This window comes from Elephas maximus, chromosome 27 (genome assembly GCF_024166365.1).
Source record: "Elephas maximus indicus isolate mEleMax1 chromosome 27, mEleMax1 primary haplotype, whole genome shotgun sequence".
NCBI lineage: Eukaryota > Metazoa > Chordata > Mammalia > Proboscidea > Elephantidae > Elephas > Elephas maximus.
In genome coordinates, this window is record NC_064845.1 from 28,516,935 (window position 1) to 28,525,400 (window position 8,466).

General features: G+C 52.0%; 1 long non-coding RNA gene across 1 annotated transcript; it reads right to left on the reverse strand.

Moving 5' to 3' along the window:
• Positions 1 to 2,004: 2,004 nt before the first annotated feature.
• Positions 2,005 to 4,201, reverse strand: LOC126068369 (uncharacterized). Its single transcript, XR_007515651.1, has 4 exons — positions 4,173 to 4,201; positions 3,487 to 3,546; positions 2,381 to 2,574; positions 2,005 to 2,135 (listed from the first exon to the last, which is right to left on the reverse strand). It is a non-coding gene; the product is annotated as an uncharacterized LOC126068369 (long non-coding RNA).
• Positions 4,202 to 8,466: the final 4,265 nt, after the last annotated feature.

The following is an 8,466-nucleotide window of genomic DNA, read 5'->3' on the forward strand; positions in this document are numbered from 1 at the left end:
CCCACACCACTGAAGCTCTAGAAATTTCACTGAGATGTAAGCACATAGATTTTGGTCAGAATAATTTTCCACCCTCTAGCATGCAACGATCTTACCAACAAGTCTAGAGTATTGATACTTCTTTCTTAACTAGGTTCAGTCAGCATAATGCCATTAATGTAATGGACCAGTGTGACGTCTTTTGGAAGGGAAAAGTGATCAAGTTTCCCGTGGAACTTGAGAGTTGATGTATCCCTGAGATAAAATAGTGAAGGAGTATTGCTGGCCTTACCAGCTGAAGGAAGACTGCTTCTGGTGGTCTTTTAAAACATGCATAGAGAAAAAAGCATTGGCTAGGTTAATGGTTGCACACCCCCAAAGATATATTAATTTTCAGGCCACATACCCAAGGAAACTTCTCTTCCAACTGATTGGCTGCTCATATCAGATCACAAAATGGAGCAGGATTACATAATTTTTGCCAAATCCCTGAGAATCATGGCCTCCCCAAGTTGACACATAACACTAACCATCACAGTGGTGATGAAAGTGTTCTGGAGTAGATACTGGTGATGGTTGAATAGGATTGTGAAAGTAGGTAAAGCCACTCTATTACACACTTTCAAGCTATTTAAACAAAACTTTATTTAATGAGAAATCTACCAGTTAATATAGTATAAACTCTAAAGCATAAATTGAGCTGGAAAAATATTACAACAAAAGCAAAAAAATACCTACCGAGGTGAGACGAAGAAAATGTCTGGTTCTGAGGCTAATGTTTCCTGGCCATGAATGAGGAGCTCCTGTTGAGGTATGGCAACTGGCTCAGCCTCTGGTGCCTGAGGCAGAGCTAGAGGTGGAGAACCTAATAGCCTATGGGGCTCCAGTGTTGGAGTAGGATCGGGATTGATATCAGCTATTTGTCTGTGACTGGCCCAGGATGGAAATCCACCCCTCCAGCTGACTCTTTGTCTAGTGCCACTACTGGACCTGGTGATGAAAGAGCTGGTGCTCTAAGGACTTCCAGTGTTGTTGCCGGAGCAGTTGGCTGAGGAACCATTTCTGTAGGTGGCCCAGGATGGGAATCGGGCCCTCCAGCAGGCTCTTCTCCTGGTGCCCGGCCAGAGATCAAGATGGAGGGCTTTGGGGTACAGTGAGCTCTGGTGTTGCTGCAGGTACAGGAGCAGGATTGACATCAGCCAGTGGTCCACGAGCCAGAATAAGAGTCTGATCTTCCAGCTGACTCTCCATTTGGTACCAGTTTTGGAGTTGGTGATGGTGATCTTTGGAGCTCCAGTGTTAGTCCAGGCTTGTGATGGACCTCAGCACGCGGTCCAGGAGCTCATTATGGTCTTGGCCCAGGGAGATAATCCAGTCTTTCAGCAGGCTGTCTGTCAGGTGGCAGTGCTCAACTTGGTGATGTTGGACCTGTTGTTGTACCCAGCTCCAATGTTGCTGCAAGAGCAGGATCTGACTCAGGAAGTGGTCCTTGAGTCTGTTCTGGAAGTTGCCCAGGGTAAAAACCCAGCTCTCTTGAGGGCTCTCCATCTGTTGATGGGATGGGTGGTGCTCTATTGAGCTTCGGTGTCGGTACAGGATCAGGATGGACATCACCAGGCGGTCCAGGATCCGGCTAAGGCGGTGGCCCCGCTTAAGAATGTGAACCTCCAGCGGGTTACCCATCTGCTGCCAGAGCTGAAGCTCGTGACGGAATAGCTGGTGCTCTGTTGACCTCCTGTCTTGGAGCAGGAGCAGGATCGATGTCAGCTGGCGGTCCAGGATCCCGTTCTGGAGGTGGCTCCGGATGGGAATCCACCTCTTCATCTGAATCTCCATCTGATGCTGGTGGTGGAGCTGGGGGAAGACCTGGGCTCCATCAGACTCCAGTGTTGGAACAGGAACAGGAGCAGGATTGACATCAGCCAGTGGTTTGGGAGCCAGTTCTGGAGGTGGCCCAGGAGAGGGATCCACCCGTTCAGCCAGCTCTCTATCTGGTGCCAGTGCTGGAGCTGATGACGTGATAGGTGGTGTGCCATGGAGCTCTGGTGCTGCTACAGGAGCAGAATGTACCCCAGGAGATAGTCCAGGAGCCGGTTCTTGGGGCAAAGTTAGCTCTTGAGCTCCTTTTGCAGTTGGCGCTGGCCCCGGCTCTAGAGCTGCAAGAGGAGAAAGGTTCACCAACATGACTGCCTTTCCTCATGTTTTCCCAGTGATGGGAAACAACCCACTGCCACGAAGAGAAGCCCGTTTCCAAGATTTCCACCCCAGGAAGTCTTCCCAGACTGTAGTCCCCCAGAGGAGGTTCTGAAGTTACTCTGAACTCTGGCTCAACCCCAGCCTCTGGGGGTCTTCCCCCGTGCCCCTCAGAAGCTCACATGCACTCCTGCCCAGTCTTCCTCACCCTCTGGCTCTGCCTCAGTGACCTCCATTTGATCCAGCTGTGCCAAGAGAAGTTGGGTATCATGCTCCAGATGTGAGCCTGGCATGTTCACGTGCACATACTCCACCACGAGCTTTAGGCAGGGGAAGTCCGGGGGCTGATTGAAATCCTCCGAGTATTCCTTCAGCCATGTGCCCAGGATAAAAGAGATGGCGCTAGGGAGGGGTGGTGAAGAGCAGGGTCAGAGGTCTGGCTTTTCCCACCATACTGCCCTCCCAGGACACCCCTGCAAGGGTCCAGTCCCTCTGTCTGCCCCTGACTTTCCAAAGGTCAGTATTGCCCTGCACACGCCCTCTGACTGCCCTGACAGTGGCAGGCCTGGTCACTGACAGGAGGCTAGCACAGAGGCTTGTCCCAAGGAGCTCCCCATCAATGGTCTAACAAATTCTCCCTTCTAGGGAGTCTGAATTACATCCCTTTCTGTCCCCTGGCCCTCTCCCCACTGGACAGTAACCCTCTAAGGGCACGGAGATGCATGTCTGCAGGTTCACCTCACAGCCTGGCACACAGTAGTGCTCCAGGATTATCTGATGCTGGGCGACACACAGAGTCCATCTCCTGACCCAGATGCCCAGGCCATAGGGCCCCTCCTCTGAAGCATGTGCACCAGCGTGCTGCCTGGTTCTCTGCATGTGTGTGAGAATCTCTTCTCCCACGGACACTGTTCTCCCCTGGGACAGGGGCCCCACATGCAGCTGAGCACCCACAACTGGGGATCGGGATTTGGGAGCAGTTTCCTCCAATCCTGCCCCCCCACACCTCCTGTTTTAGGCACCAAATAGACAAGGGAGGAAGCAGTGATGTGAGGGAATTGTGGGAGGATGAATTCTCTCAGGGGCCTCTCTGAGCCCCCAGCCTCCCCTCTGCTGCCCATGACACCCAGGATCCACTCCCATCTCTGTATGACTGCGTACATCCTGCAGGGGTGCCCCTAAACTCATCCCTCTAGTGGAATCTAGATGTGTGGGGCCAGGGTCTGCCAACCCCAATCCAGACACACGACTCCTAAAACCTCCACCGTTCTGTAGAGATAGGAGGCCCTCCTTCTCCACACGAAGTCCACTCACCCTTTCAGCTGCTCCTGGGGTTCACCGTACTCAGCAGAATAGGGATGGTTACATCCATACCTAGAGGTGGTGTGAGGGTGTCACATCTAATGCACTGTGGACACTACTCTGCTTAAGATGTCTAGTGTTCCTGTCTGACTCTCAGACTGGAACAGAATCCTAGGAGGGCAGGGCTTCCTATCTGCTTTTTTCACTGAACAATGCTAAATACCTAGAACAGTGTCTGCAACAGTAGGGGCTTCATGGATGATTGGTGAATGAGTGAACCCAACCAGCACCTTCCCAGGTATCTAAGAGTCCTGGGGCCCCTCTACCAGCCTCCAGGGATCCCTGTTCTGGCTGTACCAAGGAGAAAAAAGGACCCACTAAATTGAATCTGCACCTCCTCTTTACAAATGTTAAGTAGGTTTGCTCAAGGGTATGTCGTCAGTGAGGGGTCACGTGGACAGCTTCTTCACGGGAGAGAGGAAAATAATAAATGTGAACATCCCAGCCCCTCAAGCACCCTTCACCTTAGAGCTGGGCTCCTGTGGCTTGTCTCATGTGGTCCTGACAGTAATTCTAGCTGATTGGACCTTTAGCACCCTACTCAGAGGAGAAAACTAAGGCTCTGAGTGGTGAAGTGACATTCTCCAGAGTCACAGCTGGTAGGGGGTAGAGTCCCCATTGGGCTGTGGAGGGCTCACCTTTGGAGCAGATGTTCTAGGACCTGTTGGGTGGTGACGTAGGTTCTGTAGGCTCCCAGAAAGATTTCAATGTAGGAGAAGTCACCCTTTAGGTAGGCAGGCACCAGGAGCTCCACCAGCTTCTCCAGTGAGCCTGCCTTGAAGGTTTTCATCAGCCAGGCCTCATCCAGGTCCTCGTCAGAACCAGGGACACACTGGAATGGGACAGAGGAGGGACATATTGTCAGAGGGAGCCCCATGAACCACCAGGAGGGTTGTGGGCTCAGAGCTCAGACCAGGTACTCCCTCTCCCTCAGTGATCTGTGTCAGGAGGTGGGACACCAGTGCCTTGAGCAGCAAAGAGGTCTCAGCTTTCGAAGCAGGATTGGAGTTGGGGGATGATTACAAACATTAGGAGCCTGAAGTGATTTTGTTAACGAAGTAACCATGGTATCTCCCTGGAGAAAAAGCTGTATCCCAGTGAGTCCTCACAAAACTCCGCATTTCAGGGATGATAAAAGAGAGGCTTGGTGATATCCATTGTCTGCTTGAAGTCACCTGATCCGAGCCCAGAACTGTCTGACACTAGGGCTCCATGATGTTCCCTCTGTGCTATGTGAGGCCTCTTCCGCTCCTGACTCTGAGGGGAAGGTATGGTTCAAGCTCACTTCCTTCCAGCTGAAGACAGTGCACAGAGCAGACTCACCCATGAGTTAAGCAAGACACAGATTTTTCTTTCTGTACGTGAAAGTGGGTTTTGAGAACCTGAAGCTATGGAAAACCCAGATCCAGCCAAGTGTGAGAGCCTGGAGATCCTGGGGTGGGAGAAAGACCCCTAGAGAGCCGAGGACCTGACCAGATGGCTCAGGGAGGACAAATGTGAATGGTTGGTAAAGGCCTGAGAGGTGGCTCAGCTTCTCAGGGCCAACAGGTGCCTTAGAGCCACCCTGCAGTTCTGTTGCCCACCCTGACAGCAGACTGGCAAAATGGAAAGGAACCATAATACCTGGAATGGGCTTAATGCAGAGACTCAGCCAGCATCACAAATTGCTGGGCCATTGGACCGCGGCAGCTGTTTTGGGAAGGAGTCTGGCTCTAGTGACCCTAACTTGAAATGTGCACATACTTCTGCCCAGCATGCCACTCCTGGGAGTCTGTCCTGGGTGGGTCAGGGTATGAGGACACATGTAAGCGTTTCTGCAGCCCTGCTGAAAGGGCAGCAGAAGGAATCAGTCCAGGGACAGCAGCAGCGAGAGGCTCAGTCACTGTGGGGATAGGCCTCCCTTCTGGAACATTCTGTATCGAGTCAGGGTACAGCCCCTGACCTGAATGAAGGGTCACGTGATATATTCCCTGAGATTGCAGATTGTAGAAAAAGGTGTGTCATAGCCTGAGCCCCACACTTTAGGGTAAAAGAAGCCTGCTAAGTGTGATGATGTGTGAAGCTGGGAGAAGGTGTGGAAGGACAGTCCAGCCGACTGCTGCCTGGGGCTCTGGGGTTGAAAGTTAAGCACTAAAATGGCAGCAACATGCAAAAGATGCATTGGCTTATGTGAAGTGAAGACGGTATAAAAAGCTCTTCTCTCATGTTCCTACAAATACGGGAAGAGTGACTTTGTAGCTGGCCAGGGCAGGGGAGGCAGTGTTGTGGGGGTAAGGTTGATTCCTTTGGGAGGGAACTGGGGACCCTCGAGAGGGAAAGTCCTGAGAGGAACTTGAGGTCTACAGGGTGGTGTCTGGGCCCTGGGCCCCCTCTGGTCATCTCGGGTCCCTGGATGGGAATGCCGCTCCCCTCTAGCCGCACTCACCCAGAACCTTTGCCAGCCCTTCCTGGTCCCTTTCTTGGGGTAGACCGAGTAGACGATGCCATTCTCCTTTTCCTTGGGGATCTCCTGCTGGCAGTTCCGCAGAGACAGTGCTTTCAGCTGCCAGGGATGCATCAAGAGCCCCTCCGAGCCACCTCCTTCCCTTTCTGCCCATCAAACCCTTGTGCCTCCGAGGAGCTCCCAGTTCTCCCATACTGGGTGGGTTGGACTGTGAGCAGCACCATGTAGCCCTGACCAAGTCCATGGATAGAAAAATGAAGCTCTGCCTATTGAAGCAGGATCTGGCAGAAGCTGGGCTGGCACAGGGTCAACAGTGGCTGAGGCAATGCCAGCAGCTAGGGCTGCACCTTGAGTCCCCACTCAGGGTCAGCTGGATCTCTGAGAAGGCCCAAATGAGAGCGCTGACTCAGCTGTGACCTCGACAGTCCCTTCCTAAGTTGTGGTCTGAACTGGAACCCTTGGGTAGACTTAAATCCCAGCATTCTGTGTGATCAGCAGGATCAGGGCAGGGAAGTAAAAGAGGCCTCCACACTTGCCACCGTACCCCTGGTCTCCAAGGCACCCAATCTGATGGACTAGACCCAGCCATGGTCAGACTCAGCCCCATGAATCCAGTATGGTGAGAGACCGTGGGGATGGAGCTTGGGCTTGCCCTCAATGTGTGCTAGTCCTGAAGCAGTAGCCCCATTTTCATCATCCTCATTATCACTCCTCCCGTCCCAAATCTACCCAGATCACATGGCTCCTCCTTCCCTGACCCCACCAATTCTCTCCCAAATGGACCCTGCCTCAGCCAACAACTTTCTACCTCCTCAGTTCTGTCCACATTTCCTCCCAGCCCCCATTACCAGGGACCCCATGAGGACAAGGGCTGTCATGGCCTGGGGGATGGTGTGACCTGGGGGAGGGGTGTGGGACTGCCCAGGTGGGATCACAGTGGTGGCCTGGCCTATATTGGCATCCCTGGGCCACCCTGTGTTACCTTTGGATTCTTTTTGGTGAATGGCCTGAGCTTTCGTGAGTGGGGGACAAGACCATGTCCCAGCCTTGGTGAAAGTGTCGAACTCCTGGGTCTCTCAAGCTTTGATACAAGGGAAGATGGGAGACAACAAGAAAACATGTTCCTAGTTTGAGTATCTCCACTCAAGTGAGCTGGGTAGGGCGCTGGTTACCAGGGTTCCAAGTTCTATGTACTCTGTTGTCAAGGAAGTGAGGTCACGTCCTGCTCTCCTGACTTTGGCCTGATGTCAGTTAAGATGTCCCCAAAGTCCCCACTGTGCTGCTGAATGCTCACCTCTCCCCATGCCATCTCCATAACTATACACAGTGACACCAACACAGCCCTCCCCCCACCCCCAGAGCCTGTGGAAGGCCTGGGTGTAGCCAGGGTCCCAGCTTTGAGCAGATCAGTTTTGTGACCCTGGACAAGTCTTTGTGCTTCTCAGAGCCTCCCCAGTCCTCTACCCACACAGTAGGGAACATTTTAGTATCTTCTTCCTGGGAACCTCAGCAGGTATATGTGAGGTAATACTTACAGAACCCATGGGCTGGAATTTCCTGAAGCTAACCAGGGGTGGATTATGTAGTAGGCAAGGTAAGCACAGGGCTTACCAGCTTACCAGATCATCTATAATAAACATTTTCACCTTTTCATAATTTTTTACCACATCTAATACTCTGCTTCTAGGTATGGTTGGCATCTGTCTCTCCCAACCCCAGAGCACCTTCCTACAGAATCAAAGCCTCTTTTCAAATTTACAGTCCCTGATGGGGGCAGATGACCCTGTAAGCAAGGTAAACACAGGTCCCCTTGTGCTTACTTACTAATCTGTAGTGAACAATTTCACATGGGTTTTGCCACATCAAAGATTTGGTGTTCACCATGTTTACTTGCCTGTTGGATAATCTGCTCCTGTAGCTTATGCACAAACTCAGAGATGGAAGAATTTCAAGCAAGGATGGGAAGATGCATGGAGTACATCTCCAAACAGGGCTGGGTTCTGGTGGTGTGAGCTTGGGAAAGTCACTTCCCCTCTTGGCCTCAATTCCCAGCCTGCACCGGGAGGGGATTGAAATTAAATGAACATCAGATATTGTCACCCTGTGCATAAAACCCTCCAATAACTTCCATTATATAGAATCTGACCCAGTGCCTGATCTCAGACTAGGGGGTGGGCAGCCTGCACGATGGCTCCCAACAATCCTACCTGTTGGTCTCCACATCCTGGGTGATCCCCTCCCCTCCGTGTGGATTGGACTCAGCGGCTAGCTTCTCAAGAATGTTGTTGTTCTTAGGTGCCACTGATTCGGTTTCAACTCGTAATGACCCCATATGGGGCAATGTTTCTTGGCTCTCTTTTATTCTCTCTCTCTCTGTCTAAGTCATCTCTCCCCCTGAGTGTCTTTCATTTATTTCTATCTCTCCCCCCTTCCCCCGGGAAGGAGCTGTGATGTATGACCTGCCCATGGAGAGACTCATGTCACAAACC